Consider the following 23,712-nt stretch of genomic DNA (forward strand, 5'->3'; position numbering starts at 1 on the left):
TAAAAAGGTAACACGTACTAAACAAATAAGGTGCTACAACCGAGCAAACTTCGGCGAAATAAACGCTCAGTTGTCCGTCTTTGCTGATCATTTTCTTCACGATTTGTCGTCACGCTCCGTGGAAACGAACTGGAACCTGTTCAGCGTGAAACTGGCTACTCTCATTGACAGATTCATACCCGTCATCAGTATCCCTTGCACTAACACAGCGCCTTGGTTTAATAGGCATCTACGTCGCCTTAATAACAAGAAAAAGCGCCTTTACAGACAAGCCGACAAGAACAGACACTCCGAATCTTGGAAACGGTACAAACTATGTGATAAGGAATATCAGTCTGAGTTGATATCTGCACGTAGGCACTTCTTCACACACGATCTACCGGCAATGCTAACAAACAATCCACGGAAGTTCTGGCAGATAATAAACCCCGCTAATCATCCTGACATTACTCTTACTAACGCGGAAGGCAGCAGTGTTCCAGTGGCCGAATGCGCCGAACTTTTCAATAACGCATTCACATCCGTTTTTACCCGTGAAGATCTCCCTCTACCTCCTATTTCTGTCAGCACTTCTAATACATCAATGTCCGAAATATTTATCAGTGAGACCGGTATCTTATCCTTACTAGGGAAGCTTAAAACAACATCAGCATCAGATCACCTTGGCTTTAATAACAAAATACTCAAAAATTCATCTGATGGTATTCATCGCATCTTGTCCGCTATTTTTTCACAATCTCTATCATCAGGCGTGATTCCGCTGGACTGGCGTCTAGCTAAAGTTGTGCCAATTTTCAAGTCTGGCGATCGTTCCTCACCACTAAATTACCGACCCATTTCATTAACTAGCACTGTTTGCAAACTTCTTGAACACGTAATTCACTCGCAGGTAATTAACTATCTTGAAGAACATAACATTATCTTTAAATATCAACATGGGTTCCGCAAAGGCTACTCTTGCGAAACGCAACTTGCCGGATTCATTCAAGACATACATTCATCGATTGATGCTGGCATTCAAGTAGACTCCATATTTCTTGATTTTTCTAAAGCTTTCGACAGAGTACCACACAACCGGTTATTAATGAAACTAGCACTGCTTAATATTAACCCTCTTGTCATTGCATGGGTTAAAGATTTTCTCTTTTCCAGGTCTCAATTTACAACTGTCAATAACCACAATTCGTCTTTCAGCCAAGTACACTCTGGCGTCCCACAAGGAAGTGTGCTTGGCCCCTTACTTTTCCTAATATTTATCAACGATTTACCGGATTCCATTTCTTCCCATATCAGACTTTTTGCTGATGATTGTGTAATTTATCGCAAAATTTATTCTAACACCGATTGCCAATCCCTTCAATCTGACCTGGATTCAGTAACAGCATGGTGCTCAACCTGGCTTATGCAACTTAATCATTCAAAAACTAAATTGATGTCTTTTACTAACCGAATGTCTCGAATTCAAACAGCATACTCCTTAAATAATACCTCACTCGAGCTAGTCACCACGTATAAGTACTTAGGACTTCACCTTCATTCAGACTTAGCATGGAACCACCATATTAACCTTATGCTTGCATCTGCTAATCGGCCATTAGGTCTCCTAAAACATAACCTAAAGCATGCTCCTCCTCACCTCCGTGCTCATGCCTATACCACTCTAATTCGACCTAAAATTGAATATGCCTCGGCTATTTGGGACCCTTACCAATCTTACCTAATAAATAACATTGAATCATTGCAGAACCGCGCCGTTCGTTTTATTTACTCCGATTATTCACGTAACACCAGCGTCACAGCCTTAAAGAAACGCGCAGGTCTCCAGGATTTATGTCTCCGCCGTAAAATTGCACGACTGTCACTTTTTCATAAACTTTATCATCATCCATCACTTCATAACGACTTTTTTTCTTTGCCTACTTCGATTTTTGACCGCCGCGATCATCCCTTTAAAGTTAAACGTTTCACGTGCAGAACATTTATCTATGCGCATTCATTCTTACCACGCACAATATCTGACTGGAACACTCTGCCTTCACATATCGCAACCACCACTGATCCTGATAAATATTTTAAACTTATATCTTCAATAACTACTGCTTAACTCTTCGCATACATTGTTATTTTATTTGTTCATGGCTTCCTTTTTTGCAGGGTTTGTGACTAAAAAGATTCATTGTATTAGTGTTCTGTTTGTATAATTTTAATAATGCAGTAATCTTCGTTCTTTGCCGCGCTGCCATTCTTTTGATTCTTTTGCTTACTTATATGTCATGCAAAGTGTCTTATTTGTGCTTTTGATTGATTCTTTTGCTTACTTATTTCATCCAGTGTGTCTTATTTGTGCTTTTGTTGTTTGTTTTATATTTGTGGTTTTTCTTTTATTCTGTTCAATTGCCTGTGCCCCCCCCCCCCCCCTATGTAATACCCTCTCGAGGGCCTTTAGGGGTATTCTGTATAAATAAATAAATAAATAAATAAATAAATTTAAGCTTTGTCAGGCTCTTACAGGAGTGGAAACAAAATCACAAAAAGTGCAGATTGTTAGAGTCCGCCGTGGTGGCTCAGTGGTAAGGCGCTGTTAGAAAAAAATGTGAGAAACAAATGCACCAGAAATAAAAAAAAACGAACAGAGAATATTATCAAGACAGGATAATCATAAGGAATATCAATGTAAAAACTACCAGCGCCATAGCCATGAAACAAAAAAAAAACATACATTAAGTGAAGTAGCATTTTTAGGCCACCAGCCATAAATGACGATTGCTCACAGCGGTGTATCTTGTTAAATTCCAAAAAATATTTCTTCTTGGCGGCAAATACATCTGCAGTTTCATGTGTAAGTCATGCTGGGAGTTTTATTCCTCTGGCTAACCAAAAAAAATATAACCCTTGAACTGCTTACAGCGGAGATAAATGGTTCCCATACTCTTGTGATTCCTTCTGACTGAGAGGTGATGTTGAAACTTGGGAAAACCCACCTAGGCGCAAATGATTTCACAAGGACACAAAAAGATACGAGGAGACAACCGACAGGCGTTGTCTCCTAGTCTCTTTTTGTTCGGCGCCTGTCCGTTGTCTCCTCATCTCTTTTTGTGTCCTTGTGAAATCATTTGCGCCTAGGTGGGTTTTTTCCAAGTTTCAAGATGCAAAACCAACTAGCCCGTCAACGTGCCTTACTGAGAGCTGATGAGGAGGTTCTAGGTACGCGTGTTTGTTCATAGCAATGCAGTCATGATAAAAAACCTGGGCATCTTGAACTTTACTTTCTTCCGCCAATTGAAGAAGTGACATGGTTATAAGGTTGCCTAAACAGCAGTTGAAAGGTCGTAATTTGATGATAAACGCTAAGGTGGCCGTATGCTTTACATTATGGCATGAATACAGCGACTGATCTGCGCACTCTAAGGCATGCCAGGTAGGTTTAAGAATCCTGAGCGCAATTTTACGCAGCACGGAGTACTGCTTTAAGTACTAATACGCTTCGCGTCATCGGCGTTTTAGTCTCTTGTTTCGAAACTCATTACTCGCCACCATGGGCGTCCGGAGGGGGGTGCAAGGGGGGGGGGGGGGCGGCTGCACCCCCCTGGAAAATCACTCGCTCGAACCGTGAGTGATGGCCGCACGCCAGGGGCGGTGGTGCGCTCAGCCAAAAGGGTAAAAGCAGCCCCGCTTCCACGCTTTGGGTCACATCTGCGAAATGCCGCGTCCGGGCGCGCGTCGTTCCGCCGTTTTCAAACCACGCCATCGTTAGCTCTACTAAAGGGTGACCTGTTGCAGACATACAGCGGCACCGGCGAGCATGTGTTTCAAACCGTCTTGAGATGGGTGTCTGTTTCTTTGATCTCTAGATAGATAGCGACACGGAGGCAGACAGTGCACAGGGCATCTTGTTTTCGCCTGCGTCGCTCGCTATAATCAGGACACGTTCGTACACCGGCCACCGATGAATTCTTCAGGAGGGAAAGACAAATCAGCCGTGTCCACCCCCGCTTTGTCGGGCTGCTCAGGGGCAAGCGGGCGATGAGTTGGCGACGCCGCCGCTCGCTGTCTCCTCCTATCCACGGGAGAGAGCAGTTCGGTAGAAGCGCCGCTTTCAGAATCTTCGGCAAAGGGGATTAGCTGCTTTTGTTCACGGCGACGCAGTCTCCAGAGGCGCCCCCACGCCAGCGTTCCTTGCGTCTTCTCCGAAAACCAGCACCTTTGGTCAACGCAGCCGGTGGCGCCTGCCTGGCTCGCCTGTCACCTCTGACCGGGCCTCAAATCACAACAGCGTGCATGTGCTGTGCGATTTCAGTGCATGGTAAAGAGACCCAGGTGGTCGACATTATCCGGAACTCTGTACTACTCCGTCCCTCATAGCCTGAGTCGTTTTGGGGCTCTGAACCCCATAAAAACACAAAAACAAATTTTCCGACCGGAGTGGCGAGTGTCCCTTCCCCTCGGAAGTCGCGCGGCGTTCCTTTTACCCCCAAAGTGCTCATTCGGGGATATTGCGGCAAGTAATTGCCCTTGCACGTGTGCGCCCCTCTGTGTTCATGCTTCGGTGTTTTTAGTGGCCGGTTTTCAACGAAGCTGAGAACAACCAAGACAGCGGACGAGAAAACGACGAGCGGCGAGCAGTGTGTGCGGTTGCTCGACTGTGCAGATGCGCGAGCAAGATGGAGCGAGGTGTATGAAGCTGCGAGCGTGCATTTATCTTGTAAATAAGTTTTCGTTGTATATATAGTCTTCTTTTGTTTTCAACGTACGCGTTGAACCGTTTTTCCAATCAATGTGTACAGGCGCGGACAAAAGTAAACGGAGCACGCAATTGTCTTCGAATATTTTTCGCACGTCACCTAATTGAAATTTCTAGCAGTGGTATGCGCATGCTGGTAGAAGAGGTTGGTGGGCCTTCTTGCAGACACACATCGCTTCTTCATTACCGATGGATTGATTGCACTTGAAACGCACTAGCGTGCTCCGTTTACTTATGGCCGCGCCTGTATATAATATTTAACACTATGAACGACGAGAAACTCCATAGCCAGCTTTGTCTCGCGCGGTCCCGAATGATGGACATTCGACGCTTCTTCAAGCGTCCGCGGTTGTCTGACGAAGCGTTGTTCAACTGCGCCCCTGCAGATTCTGGTGTGACATGTGACAACGGTGTGGCATTTGAACAGTGATGCAAGCTTTCATCACCGGACAGTAGCTGATGTCGTCGACTCCATGGAAGGAACCCCACCAGCGAGCTCCAGTCACGCAGTAAGCCGAGACGATTCCCTTTCTACTTGCTTGGGATCGAAGTCCGGAGACAACAGCAAGAAAACAAATAACTTGCCTCAAGAATATGACTTAGGAGAGTTTCTATAAGCTAAACTCACTGGCATACCGGACTTTTTGAAGTTACATCATCTCACTAAGCCATGGTTGCCAAATGTTATATACGACTTTACGAAGGATGTAACAACTGGAAAGAGGCCTTTTCGACACCAATGGCTGGGAGATTACGCCCCCTGTCTTGCGTACTCAGCGACAGCGAAAGGCGCCTTTTGTCGTTTTTGCGTAAGTTTTCCTCCGCGTGTTCACCGGGGTACTCAAGGTAGTTTTATCGTGTGCGCTTTCAGTAGCTACAGAAAAATGCAGGAGGCGTGCAGGGATCACGTAAAATCCTAATGGCGCCAGGAGGCAATGACGGCCTCACAGAACTTTATGGATGTGATGAAAGGCAAGCAGCTACCCGTTGTACAGCAGCTGAACAGAGCACTGCACGCGCAAGTTGAAAGGAACCGTGAGAAACTATTTCCAGTAGTTTCCACCATTGTCTTTTGCGCGGCGCATGAATTTGCCAATTCGCGACAAGCAGTCCGATAGTGGAGTCTTCAATGATCTCCTTGACTTTCGTGTAGAAGCTGGAGATACTCTACTTCAGGAGCACTTCGCTTCTTCTGCTCGCAATGCCAAGTGCACTTCTGTCCGCGTCCAGAACGAGATCATCACAATCTGTGACGACATCCTGAGACAGCAGATAGTTACCGAAGCTACACAGCGTTTGCTTTTTCCGTTCTTGCGGAAGAAACTGCAGATATTTCAGGAAAAAAGCAGATGTCTATAGGCGTTCGCTTTATTGACAAGGCGTGAGCCAAAGTGTGCGTTCGACAGCAGTTTTGGGGATTGGTAGAGCTGGAGCAATTAAACTCCGCTTGCATCGCCGCTCCAATCTTGAAGCTTTTGACGAATGCCGGGCTGATTCTTTCGAACCTCGTTGGACAGGGGTAGATGGATGCTCTACAATGGCAGGAAAAGAAGCTGGAGTGAACAAAATAATACAGAAACACTTCCCGAAGGCACCATTTTTCCACTGTGCAAGTCACAAACTAAATCTCGTCATCAACGATTTGAACGACGTCTCTGAAATTCGAAACACAATTGGGATAATCAAACAAACCATAAACTTCTTCCTCGAGAGCGTGCTCCGGAGAAAATTGGTGCCCAACATTCCGATGCTGTGTGAGACAAGATGGTCTGCAAAATACAAACCTACTAGGATTTTCTATCAGCATTACATGGCCATAGTCGAAGCACTCGAGGAGCTCGCGTCAACGGAATCATGCTCGAACGCTGCAACTAGACAACGAGCTGACATCCTCTACTGCGCAACAACAAGCTCATCTTTCATCGTCTGCTTGCACATTGTAGCGAAGTACAGCGCTCGGCTTGAACCAGTTACGGACGTTCTGCAAGGTGTATCCATGGAGTTCCATTCTGTGCATGACCGCATCACTGAGCTACAACGTATGTTTCTCGGTCACCGGACAAACGCTGTAGAGGAGTTCTCTAACATCATGAATGCAGCAAGGGAGGCATCCAATCAATTAAATGTGGTGATATCTGTACCAAGACAAGTCTCTCGTAAGGCCCACCGAGACAACTACAGGATTCAGTCGCCGGAGGAATACTACCATGTGGCAATATATGTGCCGTACTTGGACTCCCTCACTGCTTCTTTAGCTCGTCGCTTTTCTGAAAGCAATGAGAGCAGCTTCAAACTTCTCCAGTTGCATCCGTCAAAAATGAAGCACTTGAGCCGTGTTGAGTTCGCTGCCCTCGCCGAAGAACTCCAGTGCTTTTACGGCATCGACAACTGCAAGGAAGAGGCCATCTCTTGGTACGAGATGTCGTGCAACAAAACTGGGAACCCATCAGGAATAACTTACTGCGAGCTTCTACATCAGGCCAAGACATTCTTCCCTGGTATTGCAAAAGCCATAGAGGTGGCTCTGGCTTTGCCAGTTACTTACTACCTGTACGGTAGAACGCTCCTTCAGTACAATGAGGAGAGTGAAAACCTGGCTACGCTCAATGATGACAAACGACAGACTGGACGGCCTTTGTATGATGAGTGTGCACCGAGAGCGTATTATGAAGCACAGAAATGAATTTATCACCTGTGTAATTACGCAATTCGCCCCGAAAAATACGAGGTGTCTACAGTTGCTGTTCAAAGAAGACTGACTGAGTAACTGTAGTTGCGTGTTTGTGAACATATTGTGCTGTGTGCTGGTCATCAATCCGAATGAGTCGAGAACCCGTATGCAGCAAGACTGAGCACTCTTCTCCACGAAGTGATAGTATCTTTTTGCATCTTTATTAATTTTAATTGTTTCTTCGTTGATAAACTCCAATGTATCTCTCCTAGCCACGCTTTAATTTGATGTTTGTAATTTTTCTTTCATGCGTTATTTTACTTATTTTTATTTATACATAAATAAATAAATTTACTCCGCTAATAGTGCCTTTTTGCTATGAACATACCCCCCCCCCCCCTCCGGCGCCAACAACCAATGGTGCCCCCGCTGCAAAACATTCTGCGGACGCCCTTGTAGATAACTTCCAATATTTTCAAATAACACTCTTCTACACTCTGATTCCGCAATGCCTGCATGACAGCTGAGGTTTTCGAGTCAAGTGCTTTCTCGTAATCAATGAAGGCTATATATAGGGGCTGGTTATATTCTGCGCATTTCTCTATCACCCGACTGATAGCATGAATATAGTCTATTGTTGAGTATCCTTTACGAAAGCCTGCCTGATCACTCAGTTGATTGAAGTCTAAGGTTGTTCCAACTCTGTTAGCGATTACCTTAGTAAACACCTTGTAGGCAATGGACAATAAGCTGATCGGTCTGTAATTCTTCAAGTCCTTGACGTCTCCTTTCTTATGAATTAAGATGATGTCAGCGTTCTTCCAAACGTCTGGCATGCTTGAGGTCACAAGACATTGCGTATACGGGGTGGCTAGTTTTTCGAGCACAATCTCTCCTGCGTCCTTTAACAAATCTGCTATTATCTGATCCTCACCAGCTGCTTTCCCCCTTTGTATTGCTCCTAAGGCTTTGTTTACTTCTTCCTTCATTACTGGCGGGATCTCCCATTGCTGTGCAGTAACTGCCTCTTTCATTAACATTTTGATTACATTCGCTACTGTATAGATTTGTGTAAAACTCTTCAGCTACTTTAACTATCTTATCCTTATTGCTAATGACATTGCCTCTTAGTGCATACATCTGGTTTTTACTTATGCCTAGTTTTCTATTCACTGCTTTTAGGCAACCTCAGTTCTTTAGAGCATGCTCTATTTTCTCCATGTTAAACTTCCTTTTGTCAGCTACCTCGCGCTTATTTATTAACTTCGATAGCTCTGCTAGTTCTATTCTGTCTGTGAGGTTAGGCGTCCTCATGCTTTGCCGTTTCTTAATCAGGCCTTTCGTCCCCTGATATAGCTTGCCAGTATCCTGTCGAACCATCCTACTGCCTACTTCTACGACGCACTCCGTAGTGATTGTTGTGAGATTATCTTTCACTGTTTCAACATTACGGTCATCTTCTTCAATTAAAGCAGAAAATCTGTTCTACAGCGAAACTATGAATTCCTCTACTTTCCCTCTTACCGCTAACTCGTTAATGGCCTTCTGCTTCACTAGTTTTCTCCGCTGCATTTTTAAATCTAAGCTAACATGAGACCTTACCATTCTGTGGTCACTACAACGAACCCTTCCGAAGACCTCCACATCCTCTACAATGCAAGGGCCTATTGCATTTTTAGTCTCAACAGTGGGGCTCTTCCAAGTCCACTTCTTGTTTTCTCGCTGGTAAAAGCAGGGACGCATGATCCGTAATTTATTTCTCTGTGAACTCCACTAATAACTCCCCCTGCAATTCCATTGAACCTACGCAATAGTCAACTACCGCCTGGTCGCTGGCCTGCTACTCTCGTACCTTCACATTGAAGTCACCCATTAGTACAGTGCACTTTGATTTTACTTCGTCCAATGCCAACTCCCATCTTAATAGATATTTTGAACGATCTGGTCATCATGTCTAGATGTAAGTGCGTACGCCTGCACCACCTTCAGCTGGTGCCTCTTATTAAGAATAATTATGATAGCTGCCACCCTTTCGTTAATACCATAAAACTCCTCTATGTTGCCAGCTATATCCCGACTGATGAGGAATCCCACACCTAGTTCTCGGTTGTCCGCTGATAATCAACGATAGCACAATACGCGCCCGCCCTTTAGTACTGTATAGGCCTCATCTGTCCTCCTAACCTCACTAAGCCCTATGACATCCCATTTAATACCCGCTAATTCCTCCAACAGCACTGCTAAGCTAGCCTCACTGGATAAGGTTAAACGTTGCCTGGTTCAGTTTCCAATGGCGGCCTGTCCGGAGCAAGGGATTCTTAGCACCCTCCACTGCGTCACAGGTCTGACCGCCGCCTTAGTCAGTTCCTCCGCAGCTGCTGGGGACTGGGGGCCGATGGTTAATTGGCTTGTTCATAGAAGGTTACAGCCAAGTACTACACCAGGGTGGTCAAATCCTGTGCTGGTGAGGGAGTGCGTTGTCGGCCCTAGTAACCGAGATCAGGCCACACCCCATGCCTGGTTATGCAATTCCATCGACACGTCGAGTTTTTGTTTTTTAACCCACTGGAGAATTGTGCAGCACCGTGATTCGAACCCCGGTCCTCTTGCACACGAGGCAGATGCTCTACCTCTGTGCCACCACTGCCATCGCGTGGCAGCAATGGCGATAGCATTAATAATGGTAATAAATCTTTTATGTTTAAACTTTTCAAACTATTACCGCTTCGTGGCTGTTCTGGTCCGGAACTATTTTGTCCATTTTCTGTGCCGAGGGAGAGAATCACAACTGTGCAAAAACACTTATTTGAGTGACAGTTTATTTTTGTACCTTCCCAGTGCTCTCAATGGTATTTTGGCACCGTGTGGAACCGCTCAGAGCATCTCCCAAGGTGCAGTCCAGTATTTTGAAGGCATCTAATAAGGGAGTAATTACTCATTGACGTCCACCCGAGCGCAGCCATACGGCTACAAAGGAAAGCTATACAGCTTTCTCAGAAACTTCGTAGTTAAAGAAAAATTCGTCCTGGTCCGGGGATCCAACCCGGGACCACCGCTTCACCGGAGCAGTCGCTCTACCAATTGAGCTGACCGGGACGGCAAGCTTATGGTAGGGCGAGAGCGAATTGATCAATAACTCGAAGTGAGTTCACTTCGAGTTATTGATCAATTCGCTCTCGCCCTACCATAAGCTTGCCAGCAGGCAACAGATTCCAGTAAAGTTAGTGTGGCATGAAGAGCGAACTAATATAGTGCTGTAATGCCGGTGGCAGAGAAAGACCTCAGTTTTGTAAGAAGAGCAGTAGTGAGAAAAGTTATGCTAATTACAGCATTCAAATGAATGACAAATGATAAATCATCATCGAAAAATGCGAGAAGGTTCTTAACAACGAGAAGATTATTTTTATGGGAGAGTTGGAAATCTTTGAGGGGCATCATCTCAAATTTATTTGCGGCCTGAAGAGCAGAGCTCTTATTTTAGTGGAATCACTTGTTCAGAAGTCATTAAGGCACCACTTATTCTGTGCTCCGAAAACTTCATTTGAGTGACGGACCAAATCGGCAATATTTTAGGATGTAAGAATACAATTGGTGGCAGCAGCGTAAACAAAAGGTATGACAGAATCAGAGCGAGTACTACATTGCTTATGCATATTCAAAACAGCCGGGGTGAGTGAAAATTGCGTTCAGCTATCTCACATTTTATTTCATTCATAAGCCAACTATTTTTATTACCTTCACATTTTCCGGTCGTGAGTCCATCTTTCTTTGACACCACTTTTAATCGTGAGGCAACTGTTGCTAATTTTGAGATATATTCTTTTTAACATATTGATGGGAATAATTTCGCCTTCCGATACATAGCAAAATGTAGCGTTTAAAGTTTGTCGTGCGCTAGCACCTATAGTCGTGACTGCAATAGAAAAGCAATGGAGTGCGTTTATTTTACATTAACGGTCGGGAACTGCGGAATATTGCATGATATTGTTACAACCATAATGATGGGAATGCTCTAACCCTTCGTTGCTTAGGAAAACCTTTTTATCTAAATTTGTGCTGCGCACTCGCCGAATAGTTAAGACTTCAATAAAAAACCATTGGAGTGGTTTGTTGGCAATTAATGCATAAAACTACAATCATCCCGAAGAAGTGCCTGTTCGTACATTTATTTGTTAGGGTGCATTCTTATGATATGCGAAAAAAGTTGCCTTCATAGTGAACTTCCGGTTAAATATATGTAGTACTTTTCTAGAATATTCGGGAATGGAGTTTCATGGCAGCTTGCAATTTCCAACGGCTAAACAAAGGTAATGCTTTGCACTTCAAGTCGTTTTTTAATATCATCCCGTGACTAACGAGATTGAGAGCCTTCGAGAAAATGATAAATATGCTAAGGGTTACTATTCTACGTTCGATAGCCTTTAAGACTGGCACTTCGCGTATTACCAATGCTGATTCAGTGGATCGGCCGATCTGGAACTTAGCTGGCCACTTGTCTTCAAATCAAATCAAGTTTATTTCATATTTACAGTACATGGTTGTGGGGTATATACATCAGGAGGCCCAAAGGTCGAGACTGCAAATAGGGCCTCCTATGGCTACATGAACAGAATACATAAACCGGCGCATGCACAACAATCCGAGGTAAAAAAGAAAAAAGGAAGGCAAATAAAGAGACAAAAAGGAAAGAAGTGTACAGCAAATGAATGTTACATAGTGATTGCAAACACAACAACGTTATTAAACATCTAAGAATTCAAACAAGTGGTGTTTTAACATTTTTTTTAATTTGTACAATGACATTGGGGATTCCAGTGAAAGGAGCAAATTATTCCAAGTTGAGATGGCAAAGAACGATGTAGTTTGCTTTCCATATTAGTGCGTACTTTTGGCAACAATAAATTGTTCGACAAAGCAAAACGCGTGACATTGTTATTAGTAATTATATTTTCAGGGACAAAATTAACACATATATACTTATTGATGACTTTGAAAAGAAAAACCAGGACCTGAAATTTGTGTAGATGTTCAAGGGGCAGGACATGAAGTGAATGAAACAAAGGTGCGTACGGCTGGGTAAAAGAGAAAGTGATGATTCTAAGTGCTTGTTTTTGCATAGAAATGAGTATAGAAAGATGAATTCTGTATGTGCTACCCCATGAAGTGATACAGTAATTAATATGGGAGTGTATGAATTCGTAATAGATTGAAATCAACGTTTGTAAGCTAAAGAACGGCCTTGTTCTGATAACAACCCTTATTCCAAAACGAATTTTATTTTTCAAAAATATGTTGTCATTATTATGTAAATAAGTGTTCAAATGCATTTAGAGAAGATAGGAATGATTTATTTGTTCCTTGTTTTGATAAATTGTTTTCGTTTCCTCATTTCAAGACCACAATGACTTTAACCACTTTCGTGCGCAAGAGATGAGTGTTGCTACTGCGCTTACGTGCAAGGCCGGATCAACAAGAACTAGTGCGTGCTTAACCGGATAAACTTGCGAGCTGTCAGAGTCGATATATTTGCTGTTGCGAAGATATTAATTTATAGTATGACTTTTTCTTGTGTTCGTGAGTTGTATGAATGCCCTTGTTTGTTTTTGAGGACGCGTTCAATCAGTGATGCGCATCGCATATAATAAGAACTGCCCTTAGGGATACCAAATGAATAATCACTAAATATGTAAGCCTGCAAGCTCCAGGATACCCGTCCCCCACTTAACGTCGTTCCCGGAATTGCATCATCACGCCGACTCTTCTTACCGATGAAGCTGAAATTGGTTTCTGAGGAAAGGAACTGCCACAGTATCTGTCCCGTCACAGTGGATACTACTACTATATCACTACTGTTTTCTTCGCCAAAGCGTAACGCATGCCCGCTGATACCCTAAATGGCCTTCTTGCTGATCATCATGAGATTTTCTTACCACAGTGCTCTCTCCATTGATGCCTCGGAAAACTTTGAGAAAACGGCGATAGCGCCTTTGCAGGATCTGGATTGGAGCTATTCTATTCGGCATTCCTAATTATATTAATTTATTCTTTGTAGAGGTTTTCGCTCTTGGCTTGGCTTTTCGCAGAATTCCCAGCTCAGTTTTAGTCTGTCACTTGACTAAAAAAAAAATCTGAATCGTTCCTTTAGGTTTCTTGTTCCGCGCACTGTGAGTGAGGTACGTTTTTTGTGAGTACCTGGTCTCATATCTATTTTAACAAGGCGGCCGATTTTTTGGCAAGTACGGCGCTCACTACCCGTGTAACATATCCCGTCCCTCATTTCATTCTGTTGGAGATGTTTCCCATTTCTAGCTGTTTAAACATAATGCGCCAGCGCTTAAGAGGACAACGAAGATTTCTGAGGACGAGTGTGCGACTCGTGGATTTTCAGCCGTTCATTATTAAGCCTGACGACATCATCATCTTGCTGAATGCTGCGGTGCCTAATCTTTCAACGGGGCTAAAATATGGACTAACGTTTCGTGTAACCTGAAAAAACAAAACCGTCCAAATTTGTGGCGTCACTAAAACGGTATTATCTCAGCGAGGAATTGAACGCACCAAACTAAATACATGTTGTTATTTGTAGCATTGCTCCGTACAGTGATTATTTTATGTTTGAAAAAGTCTGTAATGGATCAATCACTAGCCGTAGCGGCTAAGGATCCATATGACTACGCTGCAATTTTTGTTATATTTGCTGCGTGAATGAACGTTCTGATTTCACGGGCTTCATCCTTACCTCACCCACAAGGCTATTTACCTACGTCATAATACCTAAGCCAGCTTCCGTATCCTTTTCTCAACGTCCCGCGTTTTCCGCGCGCAACCTACCCTTGCAATGTCCGGTCAGGTAAATAAAGGCTTTGTGAGGTTCATATTTTAAAACTGCGCGAACAAAAACAAGGCCCGAGCAAGAACACAGTAACACACACAAGCGCAGTGTGTGTTGCTGTGTTGTTGCTCGGTCCTTGTTTTTGTTCGCGCAGTTTTAAAATATGAACGATTCAGACCAACTAGCCCGCCATAAGATACTTTTGTGAGATGTCAATAACGCTTTGCCACTGCAGACACCCAATTTAATTTGTATTTATGCAGATGCAGGTGCACTGCAACAAACCCTCGGGACACTTGCGGGAAATTTGAATCAAATGAACAACTTCCTCCATCTTAACCGCGGTTCTCACTTCTGAGGAAGACATGCTTGGGGTCTCTCGCTCGTGGTTAGGGCTCCTTGTGTCACTGCCAGTTGTTCCTTCATTCAGTGCAAGCGAAAAAAGATTCGTGAATACATTCGCGGATACATTATTGCAGCTGGAAGATTTCCTCGTTAAATAAAATCGAAATTATTGTACTTCTTTTTATTACTCTTTCTAGTTTTAAATAGTTTAGCTACTCTGCATTTCCGCCGCACTCCTCTTTTTCTCGCTCATTCGTCTATGTGAACAGCGCTGGTATTCACTCCAAATCATGGATAATGGCCCCGGATGGGTATGTTCAGAGTCGACTGAGGTCAGCAACGACCAAACAAAGACGCGGTGCCACAGGCTGCGATGATGGCCGGCTGAATAAATAAAACGAAAAAAGAAAGCGCTCAAGGCCCTCAGTCTCAAGGCAGCGGGCAGTGAGGCTGATCTTTTTTAAACAGCCCTGGTTCAAATCTCACTCTACGCAGCATTTTTCGGACGAAAAGTTTCCCAATATTGCGGCTAAGCTTATCCGCATGTTTCAGTTGTCAGGTTTGCTCTTATGCTCGGCTTCAGGAGCACTGTGGTTTCCGGACAATATTTGCCTCATTTCGCGGAAAATAGGGATAAAAACATTTCATCCTTAAAAATCCTTTCACTCCGTGCGACAGGCGAATATACTGCTGTGAAGTCAGTCATTTACTATTTGAATCCCTTGAAACATCACATGACGGGGCGGTGGAATCCGTGTAAAAATGTCCAAGCAATACCTTATTGCTAACTCGAAATATTGAAAACAGCGGTCAGCTTATAGACTATGAGATCAATTAAGGACAAATGCAAGGCAACCACAATGCAAGCCAGAGAACACAACTGCGAAATCATTAAAAAGAAACTTTTATTTACAACGTTATAAAAACTACACCAGGAAGTAACAGCAAAAAATGCTGTGCTGCCCACATACAATATAAAAGCGCGGTGCGGAAGTAACATTAAAATAGCACTAATTTTGGTGACAGGCAGCCGGGGAGGCCCCATTGTCAGCATACTCTGTGCACTGCGGCGTGTCGCACAGCACGACGTTAGATTTTATATGTGCGGTGGGTGTTCTTGCGGACTGCCGAAAGGACGTCCTCCACTTCGATACCTCGCAGTGAGGCAAGCCGGGTGGCCACGTGTTTTGCCGTCCCGGGGTGGGAAGCTTTGAGACGTCCCGACTCCTGAAAGAACACATTGAAGGGGAAGAGGTTACCAAACGGAAAGGGGGTGCATCTGGCGAGCGAACACGCGAATACATGTATTACTATATTGTTACGCCCAGTGGTTTATTAAGACTGGGACGGAGGAACGAAAAACCAGCTGGGTCCGCTTGCCGAGCACGAGACGCCACCAACTTTGTTCTCCTCATCTTCGGCTTATCCAGCAGCGCCGACCACGCAGAATGGGTATTGCCTTTTCATGGGCGTCACACTTCCCCCTACGCAGCCGAAGCCCGCTGGGCGAGTTAAGCAGCGCCGCGCGAATGGTAGGGCTTCAGCCGGGCAACGTGAGTGACTTCGGTTCGCGCTGAACGACGGCCGCTTGCCGTGAGACGAGCTATGCGGTAATTGAGTTCGCTAATTTGGTCAATAATGACGTAGGGTCCATCGTAGTGGCACAGCAGCTTCTGAGACAATCCTCGCTTTCTGATAGGCCGCCACAACAAGACTAAATCACCGGCACTGTAAGTAACGCGACGGCGGTGGGCATCGTAGCGCGCTTTTGACCGATCTTGGGAGGCGAGAACACGAAGGCGAGCAAGGCGCCGGGCTTCTTCGGCGAGACAGAGTGTCTCAGCGATAGAGGGATCTTCATGGAGCTCGTCAGAAAATGGTAGTATGGTGTCCAGGGTGTAGCGTGGGGGGCGTGCATACAGTAAAAAGAAGGGGCTGTAGCCAGTAGTCTCATGGCGCGCGGTATTGAACGCATACGTGATGAACGGCAGGACGCTATCCCAGTTCTTGTGCCTTGAATCAACATACATTGACAGCATGTTAGTGAGCGTGCGGTTCGTGCACTCAGTGAGCCCCTTCGTCTGGGGATGGTAAGGCGAGGAATGGCGAAAATGTGATTCGCAGGAACGGAGAAGCTGCTCTACGACGTCAGCGGTGAACTGCCGACCACGGTCACTAATGATAACTTTTGGAGGTTCATGACGGAGAACTATGAATCGGAGCAGAAAAGAGGACACATGATACGCTGTAGCCGAGGGTAGAGCTGCCGTTTCACAATACCGGGTAAGGTAATCGACGCAAACCACTATCCAGCGGTTCCCATGATAGGACTTTGGAAACGGGCCCAGCAGATCTATGCCCACTTGCTCAAACGGTGCTGCAGACGGTGTCACAGGGTGAAGCTGACCAGATGCAAGGCTAGTAGGTCGCTTGTATCGTTGACACTGAGTGCAGCTGGCGACGTACCGCTCAGTCGTGGCCCGCATTTTCGGCCAATAGAAGCGCGCCTGGGTACGATGCAGCGTCCGTGCCGAACCAAGATGTCCAGATGTAGGGTCATCGTGCATGGCCTACAAGACAGAGGAGTACAGGCTCTTCGGAACTACCAGCAGAAAGCGCTGGCCCGTAGGAGAATAGTTTTTCTTCCACAAAAGACCATCTCGCACACAAAAGTGGCTGACGTTGGAAGGGTCTTCAGCCTCCGCAAGGAGAGACTGTAGGGTTAAGTCTTCCTGCTGTTCCGCTTTGAACGTTGCGATATCAGGAAAAACAGGTGACACTGACGCGACGCAGTGGTCCAACGTATCGATGTTAGACTCCGACTCAGGAAGGGGCAGCCTCGAAAGACAGTCCGCGTCAGCGTGACGGCGACCACTCTTGTAGACGACTGTGTAGTCGAACTCTTGTAGCCGGAGAGCCCACCGTGCAAGGCGTCCGCAGGGGTCGCGAAGGTTAACGAGCCAGCAGAGGGCATGATGGTCGGTGACGATGGTGAACGGTCTTCCGTACAGATAGGAACGGAAACGCTGCGTGGCGAAGACGACGGCTAAGCATTCTTGCTCAGTGACTGTATAATTGCGCTCCGGCTTGCTGAGCGAGCGACTCGCATACGCAACAACGTGCTCTTTGTTGTCGCACCGCTGGACGAGAACAGCGCCGAGGCCAACACCGCTGGCGTCGGTGTGAATCTCTGTGGGAGCGGAGGGATCGAAGTGGCGAAGTACAGGGTGAGACGTCAAAAGGAATTTTAGTTGGCGAAAGGCGGAGCCGCACTCAGGTGTCCACTCGAAAGCCACATCTTTCTGAAGTAGACCTGTCAGAGGGTAAGATACATCCGCAAAGCGATGAATAAAGCGGCGAAAGTAAGAGCATAAGCCCAAGAAACTCCGCAGCTCTTTAACAGACTGTGGTGGCTTGAACGACTCGACAGCTGCAGTCTTGGCTGGATCAGGCCTGACGCCGTCTTTATCAACGAGGTGTCCAAGCACTAACGCTTGACACGCACCAAAGTGGCACTTTTTAGAGTTAAGCACAAGGCCAGCTTGGCGCATACAGTCGAGGACGAGAGCTAAACGGTCGTTGTGCTCACTGAACGTCTTTCCGAAAATGACAACGTCGTCGAGGTAGCACATGCAGATTTCCCATTTCAAACCGCGGAGTATAGTGTCCATAAATCTCTCGAAGGTGGCGGGCGCATTGCAAAGGCCAAATGGCATCACATTAAACTCATAAAGGCCATCAGGCGTAATAAAAGCTGTTTTTTCTTTGTCTGCGGGATGCATGGGGATTTGCCAATGACGCTGAAAAAAGACAGTCGATGGCATCGTCGATTCGAGGCAGGGGGTATACATCTTTTCTCGTGACGGCATTCAGACGACGGTAATCCACGCAAAAACGCCATGATCCATCTTTCTTCCGAACAAGAATTACTGGAGCAGCCCAGGGACTTGAGGACTCTTGTATAACGCCTTTGGTTAGCATCTCCTGCACTTGGTCATTGATTACCTTGCGTTCAGACGGTGACACTCGGTAGGGCTTTTGGCGGATCGGATGTGACGTACCAGTGTCAACCCTGTGCAGGGTTCGAGACGAGGGGATGGAAGATGGGCCGCCGGGCTGCAAAAAGTCAAACACAGTGGAGTATCGCTGGAGGATGGTCAACAGTGCACGGCGCTCATGCGTAGAAAGCGAGTTGTCGATCATTCGGAGCAACAGCGACTCGTCGTAAAACTTTGGTGCTGCTGCGCCCAAGGCGTCGGTAACCAAGGCAACGGATACCGGTGTGTATTGGCTGCATGACGCAAGCTTCAGGCCTTCAGGCCTTCAGGCAGAACAACAGATTCCGTCGAACTGTTCACTGTCCACAGTTCAGTTCTTCCGTTGATGACGGAAACCATGGCATGAGGAACCAAGATGTTCTTCTTCATGCAGTTCAAGTGGTTCGGTTCCACAGCTGCATCAAACACGTCGAGAGCGGTATCGGGGCAGGAAACCGGTACGCACACAGCCGAAGAAGGAGGCACGACAGTATCTCGGGCAACACAAAACACTCTCTCTCCCCTGCATGAGCCTTCTAGAAGATCAGTGGTGGAACATTTGCCGACGTTGAGCTCACCTGTGTGACAGTCGACTTTAGCGCCACACATTTGCAAAAAGTCTAGGCCAAGAATAACGTCGTGCGTCGACCGGCTGAGCACCACCATTTCCGTACTGAAGACTTCACCACCCAAAGAAACCTTAACACTACACACTCCAACTGCTGGCAACGGTTCACCACTCACGCCACAAAACTGGACATTTTTGTCCCATCGAAACAAAACTTTTCTTCCTAGGAGGCACTTAAACGCAGCACTCATAACCGAAACAGTAGCACCGGTATCCACTAAAGCCATCACAGGTACACCATCCACTAGCACATGTACTTTGTTCTTTAACATAACTACAGGCAGGGGTATCACTTCCGACGGCAGACTTCCAGCGACCTCACCCCCATCGGTCGCGGCGGCTAGTTTTCCGGCGGAGGCGAGGAGGAGCGGCGTCGGGGTGATAGAGATCGACGTGTACGGAAGGCTGGAGGCGGCGTCACACTTCTATCAGACGCCGGCGAATTATTCCGCATTTGTGCAGGCCATGAATTGCCGGAATCAGGCGGACAGGACGGGTATCGAGAAGGACCGCGTTGGTAATCCGGACGCCGAGGATAGGTCGAGGAGCCGTAACGGGATGGTTGTCGGCGGGGACAAAATCGGGAGATGTGTCCGGGTTGACCACAGCGGTAACACACAAGAGAGGGAACGGGAGCAGGCTGCGCCGGCAAGTAGTCACCATACGAAGGACTGGGCCGAAAGTTGTCGTCGTATGTGGCCGGCACAGGCTGGTAAAAGCCGGACCGTTGCTCCGGGGGCAATCGCGGTGTGTTGTTCGGCCGCAGCCCTCGGGGTACCCGGTGATCCTCAAAGTCCGCTGTGTTAACGTCGGATGGCGGAGTAGGACGCGTGAGATACACAGGAGGGAGCTCTGATGAATTTCGAGTGAGTTCCAGTGACCTGGTTAACTCTTCGCGTACGATCTGGCGGATTGTGGAAGCCAGATCGCATGACGATGGTGTGTCTACAGCTGCCACCGTCGTCACCCCGGCCAAACGTCCAAATAAGAACTACACAGCTTTGCGTCCATGACGGAAACCGCAGCACCAGTGTCGACAAGCGCCATGACAGAAACGCCGTCGACGGAAATTTCAATGAGGTTAGCGGCTGACGGATGAGGCCTTTCGAAGTTCGTTGTGGACGCAGTTCTCGCCTCAGGAACTGCGGCGCCTAGTTTTCCTCCTGGATAGCGGTGGGGCGACGTCGCATAGGCGAGATAGACCGGCGTCGTGGAGAAGAGGGCCGGCGGCTGGAGAGGGTAGAACGGTCCGGCGAGAAAGTACGACTTTGCGGCGGCGCAGCTGGCACAGAGTACTGACTCGGTGGAGGCCAGTACCCAGGAGCTTGGGGAGGAATTTCCGCGTCCGGGAGACGACGGCGGCAATGCCGAGATACATGACCTGGGAGACCACAAAAGAAGCAAATCGGCCGATTGTCCGTTGTGCGCCAATAATCGCTGACCCTTGGAGTAGGTCGACGGTAAGCCACTGGCCCTCGCAAATGCGCCGGAGGCGCATTATAGATTTGCGGCTGCGGTCTTGCGACGACATCGGCATACGTCACTGGAGCCGCGACAGGAGGCGGTCTCGCGACGGCTTCGGCATATGTGAGCGGAGCCGCCACAGGTTGTGGTCTGGCGACAACGTCAGCGTATGTCAGCGGAACCGTGACAGGTGGTGACGGATGGGCCGGTGGAAGAGCCTCAGCAATTTGTTCTTGAATTGTATGTCGGAGGGCTGGAGCCAGATATGATGGTCGGTCATGAGCGCTCGGCAGAAAGGAAAGTTGACGTGCCACTTCTTCCCGCACGAAGTCTTTAATCTGCTGTAGCAGCGATGGCTCAGGAGCAGGCGTGAGCCCAGCGAGCGACTCAACCTGCTGTGGCCGCTGGCGTGTCAGAATCCTCTGCTTGCGCAACTGCTCAAAGCTTTGACAGAGCGTGACAACTTCAGCAACGGTACGCAAGTCGCGCGCTAGAAGCATCTGAAAAGCGTCGTCATCGATGCCTTTCAAGATGTGTTGGATCTTGTCGGCTTCCGACATACGAGCATTGACCCGCTTGCACAAGTCGACGACATCCTCAATGTAGCTAGTGAAGCTTTCACTAGCCTGCTGAGATCGTTCGCGCAATCGCTGTTCGGCTCGGAGTTGCCTGACAGCCGGCCGACCAAATACTTCGGAAAATTTAGTCTTAAAGGTGGACCAGGTTTGAATATCTGCCTCATGGTTGCGATACCAGAGGTTAGCCACACCGGCGAGGTAAAATATGACGTTGTTTAGCTTCGTCACATCGTCCCATTTGTTGTATACGCTCACCCGCTCGTACGATGTGAGCCAATCTTCAACATCGTTCTCGTCGGTGCCGCTGAAAATGGTCGGGTCCCGTTGACGAAGGGAGCCGGCACAGATGACAGCCTGGCCCACTTGTACGGCCTGGTGTTGGACGTCCTCAGGCATCTTGCGCGTCGGGAGAGCGCGACTACGGAGCTCCAGGGCCGATGTTTTTATGTTACAGGTATTTTATAACAATGAATCTGCTGCACATGTCCCGTTATATTCTGGGGGACCCATCTAGTGGTTCCAAAATTGAGCCGCAGGGGAGACCCACGGCTGTACAAGCAGTTAGTCGGGCGTGCTGAAACCACTAAGAATCATTTCTGACCGGAGCAAAACACTTGGCACGGGACTAAAGATGGTGCTATGCTACCGTACGACATAACCTATATATGCCATAAATAGACTCTGGAAATGAAGTAGAGGAAAACAGCGAATATTTCGTAACTTTTGTGCACACTGTTGAATAGTCGAGGCTGCTTACAGACACATAAATATGAATTTTCTTGTCGCTGCAAACATTGTGCTGAGTGGTTAAAGAAGTGTTATAGCGATCCACAGGAAATTAAGCTGTATGCAGGCACATAAGAGCCCACTTTAACATCAGAACCGTACTGACGGATTGTGGAAGAAAATATGGTGCATCCGTCTCAATCAACGGGCGGTCCAGGGGTATCTTTCGAGCAACCTCGACGACATCGCCGGCGTTTGAGAATCCCACGAGGGGGGTGAGTCCCAAGCAGAGATTCGGAAACTAGCTAAGCCACTGCTGGGCTTCCTGCCAGCCGCCTGTGAAGCAGTGGCGATGAATCGGGTACTCAGTCGGGACCATCTGTAGGGGGGGGGGGGGGGGGGGCGGGAGCGAAGAATTTGCGATTGAACTACACTGTCATATACAGCCCAGAGATTCTAAATAAAAGGAATACGGTTTGTACAAGTGTTGAGAGCTAAAATATAGAAAATTCTACACGTCACCACACTATGCTACCAATACTGACGAGAAATCGACAATCCAGCAAGAGGATTACAAAGCATACGGTAAATTTAGAGGCAGTACCAGCAAAAACGAACCTGAATTATTATGAACAGCGTTATTCAGTAATCGTGATTATTTGTGTAGGATTGTAATAATAGGTCTTGTTGACATCAATTAATAGTTTAGTCATGTAAACAATAGTTCTATCTAGTGTGTCTCGTTTCAATCATGAGGAACCACCTAGACCGGCTTTTCGTCTTCTGCAACAAAGGATATTTAAGTGGCAGGTATAGGTACTGCCATATCACCTTTTGGAATTTCGAAAATGAGATTAGCCTCCAGACTGCGGCTGTATGAGTTACGGCTATATGGCTATATCTCGCAAATTTCTAAAATTGCGGTCCTGCAATGCACGTACACCCACGCCCACAGGTGAAGGCACTATCGTGGCGAACGTACATGCCACGTGATCTTCTCTGTCCCGGACTTCCGCCAGGCAGCTTTCATAATCAAGCGTAGCAAGGAATTCAAGGTACCTTTTTTAAGGATCTCGAAGGTGTCTGCCGTGGAGTCTCTCGAGTGGATGATGTTGGGTAAACGGCCATTCAGGGCCAGACGGACCTGCCTCTCGAACACGCGCTTCTGCCTTTTATGATCAAAGTTGTTCCTGCAAAAGCGAGACGTGTGTTACGCTCGTCAATGAAGGCACGCTCCATACAGGAAGAAAACTCCGCTGACACAGAAACCGGCATCCGTAATTACAAGAGCCCCCATTTGACTGCGCGCTGGAAATAAACACTGCAATAGATTGCTAACAAAGGTTGCTGACGCAGCGAAGCAACCCTAAAAGACGCATCAATTTTGACGCAAAATTGCACGCACGGAAATGTAGTATTTGGGGCCCAGTGACTCAAATTCTGACCGAACAGACTCTACTTTTATCAGTACGTGATGGCTTGTGAAATAACTGCTTTGGCCACAGATCACAAATGCGCAGCATAGTAAAGCACACATAAGAGCGCTTTGACGGGCTAGCTGCTTCTTTTGCATGGTGAGGGAACAGAGCAGGAAGTGACACAAGGATCATTGAAAGACACACGGGCGCTTACTATCAGAATTGATAGTCAGCGCCCCTGTGTGTCTTGCGAAACTACTCCTTGTGTCTCA

General features: G+C 46.9%; 1 protein-coding gene across 10 annotated transcripts in view; it reads right to left on the reverse strand.

Moving 5' to 3' along the window:
- LOC149370983 (uncharacterized) overlaps positions 1–23,712 on the reverse strand; it is a 43,651-nt gene that overhangs the window by 2,683 nt on the left and 17,256 nt on the right. For 8 of the 10 annotated variants that reach the window (XR_016286505.1, XR_016286507.1, XR_016286511.1 and 5 more), the window contains 3 exons: positions 23,082–23,212; positions 22,189–22,401; positions 15,478–15,816 (listed from right to left, as the gene is read on the reverse strand). The gene's annotated coding sequence lies outside the window, so the exon portion shown is untranslated. Of the gene's footprint in view, positions 1–15,477; positions 15,817–22,188; positions 22,402–23,081; positions 23,213–23,712 lie in introns of those variants that run through there. The other 2 variants (XR_016286509.1, XR_016286508.1) reach the window with 2 other exon arrangements.

This window comes from Amblyomma mixtum, chromosome 1 (genome assembly GCF_055824585.1).
Source record: "Amblyomma mixtum isolate Tamu chromosome 1, ASM5582458v1, whole genome shotgun sequence".
Classification (NCBI taxonomy): Eukaryota; Metazoa; Arthropoda; class Arachnida; order Ixodida; family Ixodidae; genus Amblyomma; species Amblyomma mixtum.